This window comes from Musca domestica, unplaced genomic scaffold (genome assembly GCF_030504385.1).
Source record: "Musca domestica strain aabys unplaced genomic scaffold, Musca_domestica.polishedcontigs.V.1.1 8, whole genome shotgun sequence".
Classification (NCBI taxonomy): domain Eukaryota; kingdom Metazoa; phylum Arthropoda; class Insecta; order Diptera; family Muscidae; genus Musca; species Musca domestica.
Window position 1 is genome coordinate 7867853 of NW_026712409.1, and position 24869 is coordinate 7892721.

The 24869-nt window shown below is 39.0% G+C and overlaps 1 protein-coding gene across 1 annotated transcript in view; it reads right to left on the reverse strand.

Moving 5' to 3' along the window:
- LOC101894853 (uncharacterized) overlaps positions 1–24869 on the reverse strand; it is a 185760-nt gene that overhangs the window by 135329 nt on the left and 25562 nt on the right. The window contains exon 2 of the mRNA XM_059131014.1: positions 997–1044. The gene's annotated coding sequence lies outside the window, so the exon portion shown is untranslated. The remainder of the gene's footprint in view (positions 1–996; positions 1045–24869) is intronic.

Genomic DNA, 24869 nt, shown 5'->3' on the forward strand with positions numbered 1-24869 from the left:
TCTCATATACTCGCAGATGTGGAATATAAACACAGAGAGAGAGAGAGAGTAAAAGTAGGGAACTCTGTTAAGTTTCTCTTTTATCACAACATCACAATTTGTTTGTTGGTGCAATACATACAGTCTGGCTTTCTCTCCTCTCTCTTTGGGTTTGAGTTGGACGCTTAAATTCTCTTATGATGTTTTGTCCTCTCAAAAATTACACTCACACATTGACACTTTACCAGGCCAACAGTGTTGCTAATGGTTGTGTTAAATCAGGGGTGCTCAAAAAGAAATATCTCTTTTCAGTCAAATTTCTCTTTGCTTATTTACATCAAGAACAAAACAGTGTTAAGTCATTATTTATACAAATATTTTTTATCCATTTGCTTTATAAATTATTTTGGCAAAAATTCGTATTTAAAAACAATTAAATAGAACCGTAAAATATAAAGAAAAACAAAATTTTAATTTTCTCTTAAATTATCTCTTTTTTCTCTTCATGTTCTAGAACACGGTTTTGAGCACCTCTGGTTAAATACAGCGGTGCTCAAGAAGAAATATCTCTTTTCAGTCGAATTTCTCTTTGCTTATTTAAATCAAGAACAAAACAGTGTTAAGTCATTATTTATACAAATATTTTTTATCCATTTGCTTTATAAATTATTTTGGCAAACATTCGTGTCTAAAAACAATTAAAAAGAACAGTAAAATATAAAGAAAACCAGAATTTTAATTTTCTCTTAAATTATCTCTTTTTTTCTCTTCATGTTCTAGAACACGGTTTTGAGCACCGCTGGTTAAATATTAAAATGTAAACAAAAAGGGGGAAAAGAAACTCTCTCTCTCTCTCTCTCTCTCTTAAATTCTAAGAATATTTAAGAGCACATTTATGTAACAATCTCTTTGGTATTAGATGTTCAAGACAATAAGTCTTGAATATGTACTATTGATCAAACTGTTATAAAATCGTGATAAAGGCAATTATTTTATCAAATTAGACAATTTACTTACCAATGGTTTATATAAAAAGAGTTGCGAAAATTGTATAGACGTTGAAATCTGAAAAGAATTAGAAGAGGTTTTAATATTTTAATATTTATATATAAACAAGTAAATTAGTATCAGTCGCTTTTGCCGACAGATGTATACCCCTAGCCTTGAGGTATTATTATTCAAACTGTTGACCCTTTATGGGGGAGGTTTCGAAGCAGTTGGCTAATATTGAGTAATTCGTATCTGACCTAAGATTGATATAAATATTAAAACGTGACAGATTTGGACTATATGGACTACTTTCTGTAATTTATATGAGACATGTGCAAATTTTTGGAAAATGTGAAAATATACGTGAGGTAACAGACATAGCATACCGATTCCATATTCCATTTTTATACTTCATCTAATACAGATAAAAATATTGGTATGAGCAAAATTTAAAGGAAATCAAACATTTATATCCAATTTTATGCGGAATCATAAATTTCGATAAATTACATATTCATATCATATACATATCTGGTTAAGAGAAATATGTAGATATAGCTAGTTGTAAAGAATCGCCGACTTGTTTCGCAAGTTATGACATATATGACATATAAGTATTGGAAATTGTGACCCTTTGTGGGTGAGATGCCAGAAGGGTTTGGCAGATATATATCATCTTCACAACAGATCTTAGTTTAGTAAAAATATTTGGATGTGTCAAATTTGAAGAGAGTTGTATGCTTATTACGCGTTATTTGAGCGTTTTGTTTTTCAAAAACCTTAAACTCTATGTGGGGGGGTACCAGAAGAAATTGTCCTATATGTGCCATTTTTATAACTGATCTTGTGTTGATGGTAATATTGAGATGTACCAAGTCTGAATGAAATCGGATGTTAATTTCGTGTTTTATGAGCTTCATGGGTACTCAAAATGTTGACCCCTTGTGGGGGAGATACCAGAGGGAGTGGACTGATATATCCCATCTTCACACCAGACTTTGAATTAATAAAAATATTATGATGTGTGTAATTTGGAGAGAAATGGATGCTTATTTCGGATTTTATGATCGTTTTTGTTACTCAAAACTTTGACCATTTGTGGGGGAGGTACCAGAAGGATTGGTCTGATCTCTACCATCTTCGTAACAGAACTTGTGTTGCTAGAAATAGTGAGATGTGCCAAGTCTGAATGGAATCGAATGTTAATTTCGCGCTTTATGAGCTTTATGTGGGGGAAGTACCAGAAGGAGTGAACCGATATATGCCATCTTCATACCAGACCTTGGGTTAATAAAAATATTATGATGTGTGTAAATTGAAGAGAGCCGAAGGCTTATTTCGGTTTTTATGATCGTTTTAGTTATTCAAAATTTTGAACCTTTGTGGGGGAGGTACCAGAAGGAGTGAACCGATACATCCCATCTTCACACCAGACCTTGGGTTAATAAAAATATTGTAATGTGGGTAATTTGAAGACAATCGGACATTTACATCACATTTTATAAGAGTTATAATTATTCAAAATGTTGACCCTTTGTGGGGGAGGTACTGGATGGAGTGAACCAATAATGTCCATTTTCGCACCTGCTGTAACACTCATTGGAATATTAGGATTTGCAAAGTTGGAGCAAATTTGGATTATCCTTTCTGTACAGTAAGTTATTTTCTTGGAAATTTTTGATATTTTGTGGGGGAGTTATTAGAAAGAGTGTATCGATATTGCCATCTCCGAACTCGATTTAAGTTTGACAATAATTTTACGATGTACAAAGTTTAGATCAAATCTGCTACTCCCTTCGAGAGTTGGTGTGCGCACCAGTCAGAGAGACAGACGGACGGACGGACATCGCTAGATCGACTCCAAATGTCCTGAAACGGATTTGGTTCACAGAGAACTAGGGTCTAAACCCGTTATATCGATGAGTCACTTTTTGGCCGTATCTAAATTATTCAATTAATATCTGGGAATGCAAACGGTGTATATATCTAAAAAACTATTACAGTTATCGGAAAACTGACAGGGAATTCTTGAAGGGCATACAAGAAAGCCTCAAAAATTATTTTTATCTCAAAAAATGAAAATTTGTGTATGGAACACTTGAACATGACACCGTCGCCAAAGTCGACTGATACCGTATGACTTGTTTCATAAATGGATCAATCCAATTCCTATAAAGGAGAGCAAAAATATACACCTCTCTTTTAACATTATGAAATTCGTTAAGAGACCAGCAATCACTTTATGACAGTTCCATGCTCTTGTATTAATATTTCTCTTTTTCCATAGAGATACACACACACTGTTACCGACAAATCAGAACAAACTCCTTTTTTCGCCCAGTGAAAGTAAAAGTTTAATCGCATTTCTTCGAAAAAAAAATACAAAAAAGAAAATATGGCAGTTATTGATTGCTTCATTACAAATACAGGCACAAAACTGTTACAAACCCTTTGCTGTAACGAAAAAACTGTTAATTAACAGAATTTCTAACAGAAACGTTAGAACAGAGAAGAGTTGCACACAAGTACTCCCCCTCTCATCTCATGCAATGATTTCAACAAACCCGTTTTTGTGGTAGTCTCAGTTTATGAAACTCTATGTGAGTGTGTGTTTGAGAGAGCAAATGGTATTCTCTCAAATACTATGAGCTAACAAGTAGTAATTGTTAGGTGTTCATAAGCATTTGCCTTTCTTTGTGCTGAAGATGGTGAAGATGCTGCTGCTGCTTTGACTGCTCCTGCTGTTGGCTGTGGCAATGCCCAGTGAATTTTAGCCGGGAATTTTTTTTCACTGGCTTTGTTGTTTGAATTTGATTTGTTGTCGTTTTTTTGTACCCTCCACCTTGAAAATGAGGGTATATTGACTTTGTCATTTCGTTTGTAACATTCCTATATATTCGTCGTAGACCCCATAAAGTATTTATATATATTCATGATCAGCATAAAATTCTATGTCGATTTAACGTCGATTTAAATGCCCGTCTGTTGAACTCACGATACAGCCCAGATTATTTGACGTAGAGCACAACAACTTGTATTGTGTCTAGGATTCAATACCAACGAAAATGATCGGTCCACTTTTTTGTGTAGTCCCCATGTCACGGAACCTTCGGATATTCGATGGTTTGATGATTTTTGCCACATTTTTTCACGGATTTGTCTAAAAATTGGTATCATAATGGCTTCTAGCTCCGATGGCGGAACAATGTATGTATAGGTCCACATTTTCGTATAGCCCCCATATAACGGGGCCCCTCCCCCATACTCGGTATTTTAAAGATGTTTTCCACACTTTTCCACGGATTTGCCCAGAAATTGGAATTTGTAGTTCATAGTGGGTCCTCGCTCTGGTGGCAGAACATTGAATATCTAGGTCCATGCTTTCCTATGCCGCACATATAAATTATAATTTTTTTCTTTACCCAATAGTGGAGGGTATAATATGCCATATGGCTACAGAGCGTATATATCATTTGACACGGCCAAAACGTGCCTCATCGAAATAACGGTTTTAGAACATAGGTATCTTTGGATCAAATCCGTTTCAGGACATTTGGAGTCGATCTAGCGATGTCCGCCCGTCTGTCTGGCTAGCTGCTGCGCACGATAACTCTCGAAGGGAGCATCCGATTTGATCCAAACTTAGTACATCGCAATATTTTTGCCAAACTTAAATCGAGTTCGGAGATGGGCAATATCGGTCCACTACTTCTGCTACCTCCCCAACAAAAAGTCATGATTTTCAAAGAAAAGAATTTACTGCACAGTAAGAGAAAGGATAATCCGATTTTGCTCCAACTTTGCAAATCCTAATATTTGCCTCAGTGCTAGGTCAGGTGCGAAAATGGACAATATCCGTCCACCGTCGGTCCACTCCTTGTGGTATCTCCCCCACAAAGGGTCAAAACTTTGAATATTCATGAAGCTCATACGAATCACGAAATTAACATCCGATTCCATTCAGACTGGGCACATCTCAATACTTCTATCAGCCCAAGATATGTTATAAATATGGTAGAGATCCTAACATCCCTTCTCGTACCTCCCCCACAAAGGGTCAAAGTTTTTGGTAACTAAAACCAACTAAAACCAACTAAAAACCAAAACGATTATAAAATCCAAAATATGTATCCGGTTCTCTTCATATTTTACACAACCAATTATTTCTACTAACACAAGCTCTCGTATGAAGATGGAATATATCGGTCCGCTCCTAGTGGTATCTCCCCCACAAAGGGTCAAAATGTGGAATACCCCTGAAGCTCATAAAACACGAAATAAACATCCGATTCCGTTCAGACTTGGCACATCTCAATATTTCTATCAGCACAAGATCTGTTATAAAGATGGTAGAGATTGGACCATTCCTACTGCCACCTACCCCAAAAAGGCTCAAGGTTCTGAATATCCAAAACGATCATAAAATCCAAAATAAGCACCCGGTTCTCTTCATATTTCACACCGCTCATTATTTTTACTAACACAAGATATGCTGTGAAAATGGGATACATCGGTCCACTCCTTCTGGTACCTGACCCACAAAGTGTCAAAATTTTGAATATCCATGACGTTTATAAAACGCGAAATTAACATTCGATTCCACTCAGACTTGGAACGTCTCAATATTTCCATCAGCACAGGATTTGTTATAAAGATGGTGGAGATCGGACCATTTCTTCTGGTACCCCACATAGGTTTCAAGATTTTGAAGAACTAAACGCTCAAAGAAAGCGAATTATGCATGCAACTCTCTTCAAATTTCTGGTACCTCACCCACAGAGGGCCACAATTTCCAATTCTTATATCTGTCATAAATTGTGAAAAAAGTCGGCGGTTCTTTACAACTTGCCATATCAAAATATGTCTAATAATCTGATATAAATATGTATTTTATCGGAATTGATGATTTCGCGTAACCTTTTTGAAAAATAAAACGCTTAAAGAAAGGGAAATATACATCCAACTCTTTTCTAATTTCCCACATCAAAATATTTTTCTAACGCAACCCCTTCTGGTACCTCACCCACAAAGGGTCACAATTTCCAATTCTTATATCTGTCATAACTTGCTCTGTCTAAATATTTCTCTTAGCCAGAAATCTGATATGAATACGGAATTTATCGAAATTTATGATTTCGCATAAAATTGGATATAAATATTCGTGTTCCTTAAATTTCTGGAATACTTCGGTCCGCTCTATCTGTTGCCTCACGCGTATTTCCATATTTTTCAAAAATTGCACATATCTCATATAAAGTACAGGAAATAGTCCAAATCTGGCACGCTGCAATATTTATATCAGTCTTAGGTCAGATACGAATTGGTCACTATTGACCAACTGCTTCAGAACCTTCCACATAAAGGGTTAACAGTTTCAATAATCATAATTCAAGGCTGAGGGTATAAATCTGTCGCCAAAACCCACCGATACTATTTTCCTTGTTTTTACTTCTCTCAATGTTATTTGGATTTGCATTTGTTGTTGTTTTTTTTTTCTTGGCATGTCCTTTTGGAACTCTTCGTTTTTTATGCGGGTTTGTTATGTTTGGTGTCTTTGTCCATCTTGCTTCCAGTTTCTTCTTCCTCTGTTGTTTTTCTTCTGTCTGCCTGCCTGCCTTTCTTTCTGTATGGCTGGTCATTGTTTTGGTTTAGTTTCAATTTTCCATCCACAGACAGTTAGTATTTACTGTTACTTTAGATTTTATGAAGTGAAAATACCACTGCCAAAAAATGGCTAGCACCCCGAGGAGAGAGGTGGATAGGAGAAGAAGAAGAAAAATTGATGTTTTCTTTTAGTCTACGGAAAGTAATGTCCAGTGGTCTGCAGTAACAAATGTGGTTATGGTTCAAAATGTGGCTTGTTTTGGGTTGTTGTTCGTGTTCTCCTCCTTGAAGAGCATAAGGTCCAATAACGAAGAGTACTTGAGAATTTTGTATAAAAAACCTCAAGTGTCCCTTAGGTATGATGTTATTGTTTGTTGTCAAGAATCCGAGGTAAGTAGGAGGTGAATATTTATGTGTGTGTGTGTGTGTTTTTGGGGTTATTTAGTTGTTAAGGACTTGACAAGGGAATGAATTTTAAGGTGTAATATGGACTGGGAAATATTTTGGAATTCATTGCATATTTCTTGCAGGAATATAAGTACCCGCTGGGATTTCCAAAAACGAGGTTACAGGGACCACGATGTTAAAATTTTTGAAAAACTTAAATTAGAGACAAAATCTTGAACCCTATGTGGGGGAGGGATCAGAGGAAATGGTCCGATCTCTATCATCTTTATAACAGATCTTGTGTTGATGGAAATATTGAGATGTACCAATGCTGAAGGGTACCGCATGTTAATTTCGTGTTTATGAGCTTCGTGGATATTCAAAATATTGAACCTTTGTGGAGGAGATACGACAAGGAGTGGACCGATATATTCCATCTTCACAGGAGATCTTGCGCTTGTTTTAATAGTGGGAAGTGTGAAACATGAAAAGAACCGGATGCTTATTTCGGATTTTACGATCGTTTTAATTATTCAAAATTTTGACCCTTTTGTGGGGGAGGTACCAGAAGGAATGGACCATTCTCCTCCATCTTTATAAGAGATCGTGTGTTGATGGAAATATTGATATGTGCCAAGTCTGAATGGAATCAGATCTCAATTTCGCGTTTTATGTGTCCCAAGGGTATTAAAAATGTTGGCCGATTATTGTGGGGGAGGTACCGGAAGGTGTGGACCGATATATCCCATCTTCACACCAGACCTAGGGTTAATAAAAATATTGTGATGTGTGAAATTTAAAGACAATCGGACACTGGCATCACATTTTACATTCAAAATTTTGGGGGAGGTACTTGATGGAGTGGACCGATATTTCCGAAAATTTCGACCTTTTGTGGAGGAGGTCTCAGAAGTAGTGAATCAATATTACCCATCTTCGAACTCGATCTAAGTTTGACAATAATATTACGATGTACTAAGTTTGGATCAAATCGGATACACCCGGACGGATGGAACATCCTTAGGACGACTTGTCCTGAAACGGATTTGATCCAAAGAGTCCTAGGGACTAAAATCGTTATTTCGATGAGGCACGTTGTGGCCGTATCAATTCATATATACCCTCTGGAGCCATATGGTTGAGGGTACACAAATTCGGATAGAAATTGATCCTTTTTAGATCCTGAGATATTGACCAAACATATTTTGTTCTTTAAAACCGATTTTTTTCAAAATTGGATTTTTTCTCAAAATTTCTACAATGAAATGCTTAGGTCAATGCATAAAGTAGAAGGAATTTTCTTTCCAACGATGCCTTCCATATATGCGTATTCTTTTTTAGATCCTGGGATATGGCCAAAAATATAGGCAGAAACCGAAATTTTCTGCTAGAAAAGTGTATGGCCTTTAAGACTTTATGCTCGAACTAGAGTGAATTAAGTTTGGAATACATCTGAATCCTGACAAAAATTTTACATCAGGAGGTACCGTAATTTAAGCCAAACATTGACTCGTTTTAGGGTGCCTCGGCTTTTCAATGTTTTTGGCTTTTCAAGCGACAATTTAGCTTGTTGCGACAATTTAGCTTGTTTACATACGGAGCTGACGGTGCTTCTCTTATTCCAAGACCCACACACAATTTTCGCAGACATTCAGCAACATTGCCATGATTTTTAAAATAATGTCGCAGTACGGGGTGAGATAAAAAAACTGCAACAAAGTCAAACGCCATGATTTTTACATTTTTTTCTAAATTTTATTGAATGAAAGCTAAAAATGTCGGAAATAGAATCAAAATTTAGAATAAGTTTAGATTTGTTCGAATTGGTCACCTTTGGCACGAAATATGGCCTTCAAACGGCCAATGAAACCGTCACACGCTACCCAAATGTTGCTCTGCGGCATTTTGGCCCATCCCCGGCGAAGCGCTTGCTTGAGGTGATCTACACTTTGGTATTTCTAGTGCCAAGCTTGCTTTTCAAAATACTCCAGACACAATAGTCCAACGGTTTGGTATCCGGATATTTTGGTGGCCATTGTGGGCTGGAAATATAGCGAGGAACATCATTCTGTGACCATTCTTGAGTGGTGCGTGCTGCTGTGTGCTGAGTCCTATTGGAATGTCCAAGGTCTGTGGCCAAAATGTTTGCGTGCCCAAGGCTTTAATACATCCTCCAGAATATTTTCGCGATAATATTCGGCATTTATTCTGATGCCATGCGACCATTAATACGAGCGGGGATCAACCATCGGCTGTTATGGCGGCTCACAACATCACCATGGCCAGCGCTTAAGTTCTGGTGGCTAACACATTTGCAGCTGACCTCTTTGGCAAGTAAACACGATAATTTTGTTTGCTGGACAACGAACAAACTGCCGGACAACAAATGTTTTCTCATCGGAGAAAACCAAATTCGGCAGTTCACCAAGTCAAGCGGCCAGGCGAAGCAACTCTTTAGCTCTTTTGAGTCTATTTTCTCTCTGTTGCGGTGTAAGTTCTTGCACTTTTTAGAATTTCAATGGCCTTACCCCGAGCTCATTTTTCAATATTTGCTGAATGGAATATTGCAATATGTTGAGCTCACGAGCCATTTTTCGGCCACGCGGCGACGCGGGTTTCGATCAAGTCGCTTCTTTACTTTTCGAACCATTTTTGCTGATGTTGCTGTTTTCTTCCGCCCACTTTCTTCACGTCGGGCTACGCTATCAGTATCACGGTATCGAGCGATGGTACGAGACACAAGAGATTTATTCACATTTAAATGCTGGAGTGCTTTAACGATAGCCACTTGCGGGTTTCCAGCCAAATATAAAAAAAAACTCACTCTACCACGCTTGAATTCCTACACGAATAACTTTTTTTCTGGAAAATTCTCACCAAAATGCTTTGGTACGCTTGTAAACAATATAATGAGCTGTCACTAGAAGAATTTTAACAGCTGTCGGACGAGTGGCTTTGATATGACAGCAGTCTGAAGTTGGTTGCAGTTTTTTCATTTCACCCTGTATTTCCCAGCGTGGTTCTGGTGTTTCTACAACCAGATTCGTTCAGCGGTGTACCCTTTAAGAGCACCCTCTAAAAGTCTCCTGTCGACCAGAGAACTTTCCTATAAAATTGGAGACCTCCTAAGTGCTTCTAATGAAGAAAGAGACGTCCTTCTCTTAAGAATAGGAGGTCTTATCATCATAGGAGCATGTATTGAAATGCCTTGCATAGCAGTGCAAGACGTGAAGATCTCGAATTGAGGCCCTTATATAGGAATTTCCTGGAATAGAACATCTTCTAATGGGATTTGTAGAATACAAATCCATGGGCCTTCTTATATATGAAGGTTTAATTCAAAATAGGGGATCACAGAACAGGAGTACCCCTCGCAATATTCAATTCGATATGCGGCAAATTCAATTCGGCAAATATTAAAAAATGAGCTATGGGTAAAGCCATTGAAATTCCAAAAAGTGCAAGAACTCACACCGCAACAGAAAGAAAATAGACTCAAAAGAGCTAAAGTGTTGCTTCGATTGGCCAAAAGTGGTGAACTGCCGAATTTGGTTTTCTCCGACGAGAAAACATTCGTTGTCCAGCAGTTTGTTCGTTGTCCAGCATACAAAATGATCGTGTTTACTTGCCAAAGGGGTCAGCTAAAAATATGCACCTTCGGTTGGCCACCAGAACTGAAGCGCCTGCCATTGCGATGGTCTGGGCCACTATAACAGCCGATGGTCGCTCTCCGCTCGTATTAATCGGCCGTGGCATCAGAATAAATGCCGAATATTATCGCGAAAATATTCTGGAGGGTGTATAAAAGCCTTGGGCACGCAAACATTTTGGCCGCAGATCTGGGATATTCCAACAGGACTCAGCACCATCGCTCTTTTTTTAGAAAAAGACCCCACATACGGGCTATCTATAAACAGAATTTTTTATTTTCCAAATTTTCTCCCTTTTATGATTGGGTACTATACCTCGCTTGGATGGACATTGAGAATTTAAAAAAAAATCTGTTTCTCGGGATTTGTGATGAAAGGACACAGGTCCGCTCTTCCTTCTGACACCTAAATTGAGAACCATTTTTTTTTTTTTTGAAATTCTCAATTTTTATATAAACCGAGAGAAGAAATTTTTCATGTTTTTCAGAAGAAGAAATTTTTCATGTGGTAAACTTTTTTCAAAACCTGAATAAAGTTCGCAAACTATATATGGCCCCCTCTTCTTCTAGTAACCAATCATAAAAGAGAACTTGGAACTGGATTTTATGCTTAAATTTATTTCGTTCGTTCGCTTTCAAAAGCTATGGCCAATTCGACAAATATCTAAAACCCCTTAAAATCGCAATTTCTTCAAAATACACTTACAATTCTTTACCACAAATCTTCCTAACATCATTGCCCTGCACTCCAATAATTCACCTTAAAAGAAACCCGCAAACTCTCAAGCCAGCAGACAGAAGATTTAAACAACCGCAAATGGAATTTTGTCGTTTTTTTTCTCCTTCCGCCCATTTCGATTAACACTTTCAGTTTGCAATTATCAGTGAAATGCAGGTGGCAGGTGGTTGGTCGACTTCTACTCTGCCACAACAACAACAAGAACAACAGCATAGCTGGTGTAAATAAACATAGAAAATGTGCCATTTCGCAGCAGGCATTTTCACACAGACGCATACCGACACACTCACACAGACACCATGTTATGGATCGACAAACAAACAATATTAAATATCGATTTTTATGTTAAGCGCATACCATGGCCAACAACAACAACAACAGCAGCAGCAACAAAAACAAACACCACAATTTTCCATTACCAATCTATGCCACAACAGTAGCAGCCACAGACATTGTGGCCTACTGATGCAACTATCCTGGTTCACCAAACCCCCTCTCCACACAACCCCACTTTGCGCAACCCCTTCACCAATTTGCCTGTCGTCGTTGGAGTTCCATAGCTGCTGTTGTCGGTGTAGTAGTTGTTGTTGTTGCTGTATTTGCATTAATAGTGTTCAACTAATTGCATTAAAGAAACGACAGACAACCAACAGAGCGGAGGAACCCAAACACCAGGCAACCACACACAGACACACACACATGCACACAATTATATATTTTATACCAGCAACAACAAAATGAACAGCAATGCAACAGCTGAGCCTGGTTGGTTGTTTGTAAAGCCTTTTGCAACTCTCCGCCCTCTCTCTCTCTTTTGCTCTTCACTTCTCTAACCCTTTTAATGTTGCTGTTGCGTTTGGTAGATTTTACATACACAACAAAACTTGGTTATGGAGGCCTATACCCAAATGTGGGGAAACCTCGAAATGTCTATAGGGCAAAATTATATCAGAGACACAATGGGAGAGAGGAGATTGCGTTTCTAAATGATCTCATTAAAAAATTAGATACAATATGAGAGACATTTAAGGTCTTAGGAGAAGACCTCCTCAGAGAGGTCTGCTCTTCTATAGAATGGGAGAAGAAGACCTCCTCCCGGAGGTCTCTGCTCTCCTATAGAATGGGAGAAGAAGACCTCCTCCCGGAGGTCTTCTACTCTCCCTTAGGATAGGAGAAGAAGACCTCCTGTAGGTCTCTGCTCTCCTATAGAATGGGAGAAGAAGACCTCCTCCCGGAGGTCTCTGCTCTCCTATAGAATAGGAGAAGAAGACCAGCTCCTGGAAGTCTCCACTCTCCTAAAGAATAGGAGAAGACATCCTCCTGTAGGTCTCTGCTCTCCTATAGAATAGGAGAGGAAGACCTCCCACTGGAGGTCTCCGCTCTCCTATAGAATAGGAGAAGAAGACCTCCTCCTGGAGGTCTCCGCTCTCCTAATGAATAGGAGAAGAAGACCAGCTCCTGGAAGTCTCCACTCTCCTAAAGAATAGGAGAAGACATCCTCCTGGAGGTCTCCGCTCTCCTAAAGAATAGGAGAAGAAGACCTCCTCCCGGAGGTCTCTGCTCTCCTATAGAATAGGTGAAGAAGACCTCCTCCCGGAGGTCTCTGCTCTCCTATAGAATAGGTGAAGAACACCTCCTCCCGGAGGTCTCTGCTCTCATATGGAATAGGTGAAGAAGACCTCCTCCTGAAGGTCTCTGCTCTCCTATAGAATAGGAGAAGAAGACCTCCTCCTGAAGGTCTCTGCTCTCCTATAGAATAGGAGAAGAAGACCTCCTGGAGGTCTCTCTTCTCCTATAGAATAGGAGAAAAAGACCTCCTCCTGGAGGTCTCTGTTCTCCTATAGAATAGGAGAAAAAGACCTCCTCCTGGAGGTCTCTGTTCTCCTATAGAATAGGAGAAAAAGACCTCCTGGAGGTCTCTCTTCTCCTATTGAATAGGGGAAAAAGACCTCCTGGAGGTCTCTCTTCTCCTATTGAATAGGGGAAAAAGACCTCCTGGAGGTCTCTCTTCTCCTATTGAATAGGGGAAAAAGACCTCCTGGAGGTCTCTCTTCTCCTATAGAATAGGGGAAGAAGACCTCCTCCCGGAGGTCTCTGCCCTCCTATAGAATAGGGGAAGAAGACCTCCTCCCGGAGGTCTCTGCTCTCCTATAGAATAGGAGAAGAAGACCTCCTCCCGGAGGTCTCTGCTCTCCTATAGAATAGGAGAAGAAGACCTCCTCCCGGAGGTCTCTGCTCTCCTATAGAATAGGAGAAGACGACCTCCTCCTAGAGGTCTCTGCTCTCCTATAGAATAGAAGAAGACGACCTCCTCCTAGAGGTCTCTGTTCTTCTATAGAATAAAAGAAGACGACCTCCTCCTAGAGGTCTCTGCTCTTCTATAGAATAGAAGAAGACGACCTCATCCTAGAGGTCTCTGCTCTTCTATAGAATAGAAGAAGACGACCTCCTCCTAGAGGTCTCTGCTCTTCTATAGAATAGAAGAAGACGACCTCCTCCTAGAGGTCTCTGCTCTTCTATAGAATAGAAGAAGACGACCTCCTCCTAGAGGTCTCTGCTCTTCTATAGAATAGAAGAAGACGACCTCCTCCTAGAGGTCTCCGCTCTCCTATAGAATAGGAGAAGAAGACCTCCTACTGGAGGTCTCCGCTCTCCTATAGAATAGGAGAAGAAGACCTCTTGGAGAATAAGAGAGGACTCCAAGAGGTTTTTTGTCCCCCATTATGCCAACTGTAAATCCTAGAATAACGAAGTGAAATAGAATAGGAGAAGACGACCTCCTCCTAGAGGTCTCTGCTCTCCTATAGAATAGAAGAAGACGACCTCCTCCTAGAGGTCTCTGTTCTTCTATAGAATAAAAGAAGACGACCTCCTCCTAGAGGTCTCTGCTCTTCTATAGAATAGAAGAAGACGACCTCCTCCTAGAGGTCTCTGCTCTTCTATAGAATAGAAGAAGACGACCTCCTCCTAGAGGTCTCTGCTCTTCTATAGAATAGAAGAAGACGACCTCCTCCTAGAGGTCTCTGCTCTTCTATAGAATAGAAGAAGACGACCTCCTCCTAGAGGTCTCTGCTCTTCTATAGAATAGAAGAAGACGACCTCCTCCTAGAGGTCTCCGCTCTCCTATAGAATAGGAGAAGAAGACCTCCTACTGGAGGTCTCCGCTCTCCTATAGAATAGGAGAAGAAGACCTCTTGGAGAATAAGAGAGGACTCCAAGAGGTCTTTTGTCCCCCATTATGCCAACTGTAAATCCTAGAATAACGAAGTGAAATCCGCTTACTTTCCCCGGCATAAGAAAAAGGAATGGCAACGGCGACGACGTTGAGCATAGCTTGCAGACAATTGCATAAATGCTGAACGAACTTTACCCGGGCACCAACCTAGTTGTTGTTGGCAAAGCAATTTTTCAATTGCACCTGTTAACTGTTTGGGTTTTAATTGTTGTTGTTGGTGTTCTGGTTAGTGCTAGTTGTGATGCTGTTGGTGTTGCTGCCATTATCGCCTTTCTCTTTTTTGGAATTTATGACTTCCTTGTGTATTGAAATTACAAAACAAAGGCAGGAATACCCAACTGTCGTCGGCAATAAAATAAGACAAACATCGAAGCACATGCACAGACATACTCTCACACACACATACATAAACAAAACAAAAGCCTACAAAGGATGTAGAACAGCAGCAGCAACAACGCCAACGACAGCCAATAAATATTAATTCACTGAACGGTTGCATAACTTTCTCTTGTGTAAGAGTGTGTGTGTGTGTGTGAGCCTGTGTCGAGCTACATAATAGCTCTGCACATGTATGTGTGCATGTGAAAAGAGAGCTTGTTAATAAAAGTTTTTTTTTTTTTTTGTTTGAAACACTATGCCAAAGTCAACAAAATTTTATAAACAAAAAAAGTTCAGAATTTTTTTCCAGTTTTCAAACAAAACTTGGAGAAAAAAACTTTATTTCGAACACTACGGGGATGTGACACACAGAGACGATTTCGAGTTTTTAAAACTTTACAAAAACGGGAGGAGGGAATTCATGGAAATCAAAAATTATGGGCAAGATATACAAGATCTCTAGATTTGAAAAAAAGGCCGGACCTTGGATAAAATCATGAGTCGTCTATCTATAAAATATTTAAAGAAGTTCCCACTCTTAAAATTACAGGGTGAGATAAAAAACTGCAACAAAATCGCACGCCATAATTTTTATATATTCGTCCACTTTTTTTGACATCGGGCTACGCTACCAGTGTCACGGTAACGAGCGATGGTATGAGACACAAAAGATTTATTCATATTTAATTTCTGGAGTGCTCTAACGATAGCCACTTGTGGTTCTCCAGCCAAATATAAAGAAATCACACTATCACGCTTGAATTCCATCACGAATAACTTTTTTTTTCTGGAAAATTCTCACCAAAATGTTTTCTTACGCTTGTAATCAATATATTGAGCTGTCACTGGAATAATTATAACAGCCGTCGGACGAGTGGCTTAGAAATGACAGCAGTCTGAAGTTGGTTGCAATTTTTTTCATCTCACCCATAGAATACCTGTAGAAGAATTTCGGCGTGTGGGAGACCTGTAAAAGGTCTTCTATAGATGGGATACATAGAGGTTTACTATTCATATAACAGCTCTTATATATAAAAACTCTTCTGCATATTTTATATGCATGACGGACTTGTAACAACCCGTTTAGGAATTGTTCTTACATTGCTTCACTTCCAACATCCACCCTAATAAACATTTACTAGAACCCTTGAGCTTAGCTGTGATATCAGTACCCATTTGCAAAGTCGCAAAGTCATGCCGTTATTTGTTTTTTTTTTTTTTTTTTTGTTTTTTGAAAAGAACCTTGGCAATGACAATTGCAATTGTTTGAGAGAAATCCCTACTTAAGTACCAGCAACAACAACACAAACGCAACAAAACAAGTTCATACCAAACTATTCAACGTGAATACAATGTCATCACAACTGCCAGTCTATAATATTGCGCCGCACACAAACTAATACATACCTCCATATGTATTTGTTTGTTTGCGAACATCTCTGACGCTATTGTCTCTCGACGGATGTTATGTTTGTGAGATGATATTATTGTTGTTGCTGTTGGCGGAAGGCTAGTAATTTTCTAAAAGAAGGAAGGTTAGTAAATAAAGCAAATTAAAAACAAAAGGAAACGAAATGACACTGAAAGCCGTCAGATAGTCATTTTCCCGGGGAGAATTTGTAGGTGCGTGAGCATGATAATGTTGAAAAAGTAATCGGAAGAATATTGAAATTATATGGGATATCAGGAGAACCCCTGTTGGAGGTCTTCCTCTCTTCTATAGAATAGAAGAAGAAGACCTCCCCCCGAGGTCTTCCTCTCTTCTATAGAATAGAAGAAGAAGACCTCCCCCCGAGGTCTTAATCTCTTCTATAGAATAGAAGAAGAAGACCTCCCCCCGAGGTCTTATAGGTGCGTGAGCATGATAATGTTGAAAAAGTAATCGGAAGAATATTGAAATTATATGGGATATCAGGAGAACCCCTGTTGGAGGTCTTCTAGGAATGGAATAACCCAATAGGCATTCATTTCTATAGACCTCCCCCCGAGGTCTTCCTCTCTTCTATAGAATAGAAGAAGAAGACCTCCCCCCGAGGTCTTCCTCTCTTCTATAGAATAGAAGAAGAAGACCTCCCCCCGAGGTCTTCCTCTCTTCTATAGAATAGAAGAAGAAGACCTCCCCCCGAGGTCTTCCTCTCTTCTATAGAATAGAAGAAGAAGACCTCCCCCCGAGGTCTTCCTCTCTTCTATAGAATAGAAGAAGAATACCTCCCCCCGAGGTCTTCCTCTCTTCTATAGAATAGAAGAAGAAGACCTCCCCCCGAGGTCTTCCTCTCTTCTATAGAATAGAAGAAGAAGACCTCCCCCCGAGGTCTTCCTCTCTTCTATAGAATAGAAGAAGAAGACCTCCCCCCGAGGTCTTCCTCTCTTCTATAGAATAGAAGAAGAAGACCTCCCCCCGAGGTCTTCCTCTCTTCTATAGAATAGAAGAAAAAGACCTCCCCCCGAGGTCTTCCTCTCTTCTATAGAATAGAAGAAGAAGACCTCCCCCCGAGGTCTTCCTCTCTTCTATAGAATAGAAGAAGAAGACCTCCCCCCGAGGTCTTCGTCTCTTCTATAGAATAGAAGAAGAAGACCTCCCCCCGAGGTCTTCCTCTCTTCTATAGAATAGAAGAAGAAGACCTCCCCCCGAGGTCTTCGTCTCTTCTATAGAATAGAAGAAGAAGACCTCCCCCCGAGGTCTTCCTCTCTTCTATAGAATAGAAGAAGAAGACCTCCCCCCGAGGTCTTCGTCTCTTCTATAGAATAGAAGAAGAAGACCTCCCCCCGAGGTCTTCCTCTCTTCTATAGAATAGAAGAAGAAGACCTCCCCCCGAGGTCTTCCTCTCTTCTATAGAATAGAAGAAGAGGTCTTCTTCTCTGCCATAGAATAGGAAGAGAAGACCTCCCTGAGGTCTTCTTCTCTGCTATAGAATAGGAAGAGAAGACCTCCTTGAGGTCTTCTTCTCTGCTATAGAATAGGAAGAGAAGACCTCCCTGAGGTCTTCTTCTCTCCTATAGACTAGGAAGAGAAGACCTCCCAGAGGTCTTCTTCTCTCCTACAGAATAGAAAGAGAAGACCTCCCAGAGGTCTTCTTCTCTCCTACAGAATAGAAAGAGAAGACCTCCCAGAGGTCTTCTTCTCTCCTACAGAATAGAAAGAGAAGACCTCCCAGAGGTCTTCTTCTCTCCTATGGAATAGGGAGACAGAAGACCTCCCTGAGGTCTTCTTCTCTCCTAAGACCTCCCTGAGGTTTTCTTCTCTCCTATAAAATAGGGAAAGAAGGCCTCCCGGAGGTCTTCTTCTCACCTTTAGAATAGGGAGAGAAGACCTCCCTGATCTTTTATAAAATAAAAAGAACCTACTAAAGAGAAAGGGCGTATAAGTACTGATGCCAAAACTCATACGCCCCTTTGACCCACGAAATTACTTAGAAGTTTAACTTTTTTAAATTTCAATTTTTTTTGTCTTAAAAAAGAATCAGGGAAATAAATCAATAAATAAATCGAAGAACTCCTCGTTAATTATAACATCTGTAAAATGTTTGGTTTAAGCCACAAAATCCTTAACACCTGCTCCTTGAATTTTCCAGTGCCAGGAAGATAACAAAACATGAGAAGCGACTTGCTCAAATCTGAAGTTAATTGACATTTTGTTTGATGAAAAGGCTAGACTTGAATATTTTATGGTCGCCAAGGATACGGGGGGGCAGCATGACAAACACCGCCACAGTCAGCACCTGCCCCTTTGAAGGTTTATGTTTGGAAAAACTGTCACTAATTAACTGCTAAATCTCAAACACACTTACCCGGCAGCCAGAGTCTGTCTGTCTGTCCGGCCGTCTGTCCGTCTTTGTCTTTGTCGTCTACATACCCTTGTTGTCTCGGATATCCTTCATTTGAAGCACAACAATAATATGGGGAAAATAAATTTTCAGGAAAATTACTTTCACTTGACGTTGAGCCAAGCGTCATTGTGGAAGCTGTTCCATGTTTTTTTCTTCTGCTTCTTTTTATTTTTCTCTCTTCCGAACAAAAAAAATATAATCCTTTAAAGTGAAACTTGTGTCAATTAATGTATGTATGATGTCGAGGCTGCTGATGCTGCTGTCATTATGTTTAGTCTGTTTTACCTCAACACTTGTCCTTCGCCTGTCATTGTGTCAGGGTATCAGAGATGAAGACCAGGGTGAGGGAAGCGGGGTCTATTACCTTTTTAATGAACTTTTCACCATAAAACGTTTTGCACCGAGATCGCTTCTGATGAATGGATGGATGAATGTATGAAATCTAATTATCCAGAATGCTGATGAGGAAAACCACACACAGACACACATGCACAACACCACTTTACGTTGAGCACAAAACTCTCATTAGCTGTTCGCTTGTCAAATATAATTTTTAATTAGTTTTTGTTTTTACAAAACTTTTATTTCCCATTTATGCAAGGGTTTCGTTTTTTTTTTTATTAAAATATTTTTGAATTTAAATAACTTTTACACTGCACTTTGCTAGAACTCTAACCGTTAATGTTGCCGCTGAAATTAAAACTGATTTTTTGATTCCTCACTGCAGCCATGCTGAGGCGAATGAAGGAATTTGTTTGTTTTCTTTTTTCATTTCATTCGAAAAATAACAAACATTGAACAGTCATTCGTTCGTTGGCTCGTTCATTCATTCAATTATTTCGCCATGAGTGGCTGGCAGGCCACTTGAGGAATGTCCTTAACAGGAAAACTAAGAGGTTTTCCCCATACACGCAGACACACCTTGCGATTCATGTGAAAAACCCAATTGTAAAATAACAAAAAAAAAAAAACTATTGAAGGCAACAGGCTACACTGTTTCCAAATGTGAGCAAATTGGTTTAATTGAATGATGGCAAGCATGGCGTATGAGTGTTGCCAGAAATCATACGCCCATTGGACAAACTGAAAACATTTTCAGATAAAAAGGGAGAAGGAAGTTTACATTTTTAGAAATTTAAAAATTAAAGGATTCGAAAAAGCTTCCTTTTAAATCTGAGATTATTTTCCGAAAGAAAGAGGTTGACATAGTCATTTTTCAAACGGAAGAGCCAGTATCTTTATACAAGTCTAGACATATTTCTATTGGTAGACAATACAAGAGACGAAAATCCTTCTATTATTTACAGAAAAATCTTTAAAAATCAGACCAACCCTGTGTTTTTAAAACGTCACCGTTAATCAGAAAGATATCACACCAACATGGATGGCGTATGAGTATTGTCAGAAATCATACGCCCACTGGCACCTTTGAATATTTATTCAAGAGCCAGTAAGGAAAAGTCAAAAGTCGGGGGGGCCGACTATATGAAACCCTACAGCATTATGCGTATTTAGTAAAACTCTCCTAACAAGAATTTATTTGAAGTAAATAATACCACCTAACAACATTTGGCTTTAGACAGTAATAATTTTTACATTTTTTTAAATTTTATTGAATGAAAGCAAAAAATATCGGAAATAGCATCAAATTTTAGAATAAGTTTAGATTTGTTCGAATTGGTCACCTTTGGCACGAATTATGGCCTTCAAACGGCCAATGAAAACGAAGCGCTTGCTTGAGGTGATCTTCACTTTGGTATTTTTTTTAGGGCCAACCTTGCTTTCCGGAATACTCCAAACACAATAGTCCAACGGATTGGTATCCTGGGAGACGTGTGCTGAGTCCTAAGTGCGATGGTGCTGAGTCCTGTTGGAATGTCCAAGGTCTGATATACCCTCCAGAATATTTTCGCGATAATATTCGGCATTTATTCTGAAGCCACGGTCAATTAATACGAGTGGAGAGCGACCATCGGCTGGCGGCCCACACCATCACCATGGCCAGGCGAAGGTGCACATTTTCAGCTGACCTCTTTTTTCAGGTAAACACGATCATTTTGTTTGCTGGACAACGAACAAACTGCTGGACAACAAATGATTTCTCATTGGAGAAACCCAAATTCAACCGTTCACCACTTTCGGCCAAGCGAAGCAACTCTTTAGTTCTTTTTAGTCTACTTTCTTTCTGTTGCGGTATAAGTTCTTGGACTTTTTGGATTTTCAATGGCTTTACCTCGAGCTCATTCTTCAATATTTGCCGAATGGAATATTGCGATATGTTCAGTTCAAGAGCCATTTTTCGGCCACTTCGGCGCGGGTTTCGATCAAGTCGCTTCTTTACTTTTCTAACCATTTCCGCTGATGTTGCTTTTTTCTTCCGTTCACTTCCTTGACGTCGGGCTACGGTACCAGTAGCAGTATCACGGTACGACACACGGTACGCGGTACGCGATGGTACGACACACAAAATATTTATTCATATTTAAATGCTGGAGTGCTCTAACGATAGCCACATGTGGTTCTCCAGCCAAATATAAAGAAATCACACTATCACGCTCGGATTCCATCACGAATAACTTTTTTTCTGGAAAATTCTCACCAAAATGCTTTCGTACGCTTGTAAACAATATAATGAGCTGTCACTGGAATAATTTTAACAACTGTCGGACGAGTGGCTTAGATGTGACACCAGTCCCAAGTTGGTTGCAGTTTTTTTTTCATCTCACTCTGTATGGTTCTCGTTTTTGGAGACCGGTGGACCGGTATTTCTTTACACAATGCCAGACAGGACTTATTTGCTCCAGCAGCTCATTTTCATGTTAAGACGAAAAGAGCATCCTCTAGTAAGGCGGAAGTAGGGTTGTGCAAATCTCGTTCGACCGAACGAACTAGATCCTTATCTAGGTCAATGGACTCCGGTTGTTTATATAAAAACAATGCGTATGAGTGATATAAAATATATGAAATCACTCATACGTTCAGGAACTGGTGTACTGAACTATGATCTAAATTGACACAACTTAAGCCGGAAGAACAGAATTATAAGGGAGACTCAAATCTATAGTTTCCGAAAGCCAGAAGGTATTTTAGAATACCGAAGAAATAAGGTCTTATTGATAATCCAGAGAAGCTCGCCATGTTATAGAAATTTAGAATTGTTGTCGTAGTAGGTATAAAGTCGTAGTACCGTAACTTCAGAACAAATTGAGAAAAAAACACTTTTAAAGAAGACCGGCAGGTGTTTCATTAAAATGCCAGAAGTTTATAAGTATGCAAAAAGGATAGCAGATGATCTTCTTTTAAGGACCATTAGGTTTTTTGGTTAGAAATCCGTAGATCAGAGGTTCTTTATGTTATAGAAATCCAGAACGTTTATTATACCCTACACCACAGAGTGGTAAGGGTATTATGTCTTTGTGCATTTGTTTGTAACATGGAGAAGAAAGCGAGATAGACCCATTGTTACTTTTAAGAATCTCCATAGAATCACTTTCTGAGTCGATTTATGCATGTCAGTCCGTCTGACCGTCCGTCCGGCCGTCTGTCCATGTATTCTTGTGAACAAAATGCAGGTCGCATTTATTATCCGATCCAGATGAAATTTTGCAAACAACATTTGTTTGGCCCAAGGACGAACCCTATTGAAATTGGAGATAATCGGTAAAAATTTAGATATAGCTCCCATACATATCTTCGTCCGATTTGCCTTTTATTGAGCACCAAATGTGTAATATCAGCCCGAATAGAATGAAATTTTGCACATACAACCAAATTAGGCCTGAAAATAAGTATGCCAAATTTGATCGATATCGGTTCAGATATAGCTATAGCTCCCATATATATTGTTCATCCGATTTGTTATTTTTGTCCTCCGTAGCCGTAATATGCACTCTGTAACAACAATATTTGGGGAAATATATCAAATGCTGCTCAGAAACACCTTTGCTAAATTTTGTCGAGATTGGTTCAGATTTGGATATAGCTCCCATATATAACTTCGTCCGATTTACCTTTTATTGTGCACCAAACGTCTAATATTTGCCCAAATGGGATGAAATTTGGCACTTACGACCGTCAAATTTGGTGAAGATCGATTCAGATATAGCTATAGCTCCCATATATGTTGTTATATGTTGTTTTTACCCTCAGCCGTAACAACGATATATCAAATACAGATCAGAAATATATTTGCTAAATTTTATCGAGATCGGTTCAGATTTGGATATAGCTCCCATATATATTTTTATCTGATTTCAAATTAATTTTGCACCAAATGGGCAATACAAGTCCGAATTTAAAAAATACAAATGCTTCGGCATATTTAGTCCTTTGAACTTTAAAATTATAATTATAATCATATCAACCCTTAATTGTTATGTGGAGCTCTACTAAATTTGCAAAGTGGTGTAGGGTATCATAAATTCGGCCCCACCCGACTTTAGGACTTTTTTTACTGTTTTTTTTTTGTTTTTGTTTTTCTCTGAAGGTCAATATTTTGAATTTTAAAAGGCTCTTTGTAAAAAACGAGCATGCAGAGTTTAAAGATCCTTTATTGAGAAGCTCAAAAGAAAAGCTTCAAGAATGTCTCTCTAAAAACAAACACGAAAAAATCGCCACATAGACCACCTGTAGAAAATCTTCTGGGAAAAATCTGGGATATAACATAGACATAAAGGAAATATTCTTTAGGAAGCTCAGAAGATGGAATTCTCGCATATTTAAGCCAGAAGAAGATTTTTCTATTAATGTAAAAATCATTGAAGCAGGAAAAATAAAGAAAGAGATTGAGTTCCTTCCTCCGTCTTGTGGAAGACATGCAGGTTATTCTCCTACTTTAAAAAAAAAATTGTAAGTACTTCTTAAAAAGTAGTACTTCTAAAAAAAGTAATATGTATTCTTAAAGAAAATTTGGAACAGTACTCTTCTTAGAATATCATAGGGTGGCTCTTGTACATATCAAAGACCGAAAGACGATTTTTATAGAACATTCATGCAACAGAATCACAAATCACAACCAGATCTGCGTTTGGAAAATTTATTGCATATCTTTTATGAATTTTCAAATTTTGCCTATTTTGAGAATAAAATTTCGTTTTCCCTTCGGAAATGGTGTAACCGCAACCACTTCAGTATCATGTCAAAGTAATAAAACGGCAAACCTTGCATAGCACCTTAATAGGCATTTGACACTCTGGCATTCTTCATTCAACAATACCAATAACAAGAACAACAATTACACCACTTCACAGCACTACCACTCACACTCGCACACACACACACCTGCACATAAATGTGAGAATTGGTAATAAATGCTGGCCTTTTGCACTCCCATGGCAAAAATAAAAAAAAGAGTTACACCATCAACGGTGGCGGCTACATTCGGTTGACATCAGTCCATGGAAATACAGCTGACATGGCATTCCAGAATGCCGCTAAGTAATAATTTTACTCGGCGAAAATTATAATATGGAAAATCCACACAACAATCAAATAAGCCAAAGCAAATAGACCAACAGACCGCAACGGAGGGAAGTCAAGGCGGCGAAAGAGGGAGAGCCAGCAACCAAACAGTCATACTGCCACTCAGTCAATCAGTCATTCATACAAAGCCAAACAACCTGCTAAAACAGAAACAAGCTCGAGAAAAAAATTACATTTGTACGTGCCCCATTTCCGGGAATTCTCATTTGACTGAAAGCGCCACAAAAATTGTGCAAAATAAATGCTAATGGAATTTCAGGAACGGCATAAATGCATGCATATGAGTGTGAGAGGGTGTGAGTATGTGTGTGTTGGTTTATACGTCGGTGTGTGTTAAGCCCTCCAGTCATAAATGTGTGAAAACGCAACAACCAAATTAAGTCATATTTCGTGGAATTGGAAACCAGGGAGAACACGCATTCGTATGCGTGTGTCGCTGTTTTGTTTACTTTTCTTTCTCGTCCTTACCTGCCGAGGGTTTACTCTCCATTTTTTATTAGGAAATTTTTCCTGGAAAAATGCGTGCGAAACGTCAAAGCTAATATATTTTATTTGTTTATATTTCGGATATTGCCTGATTAGTCTGGGCAAAGTGTTATT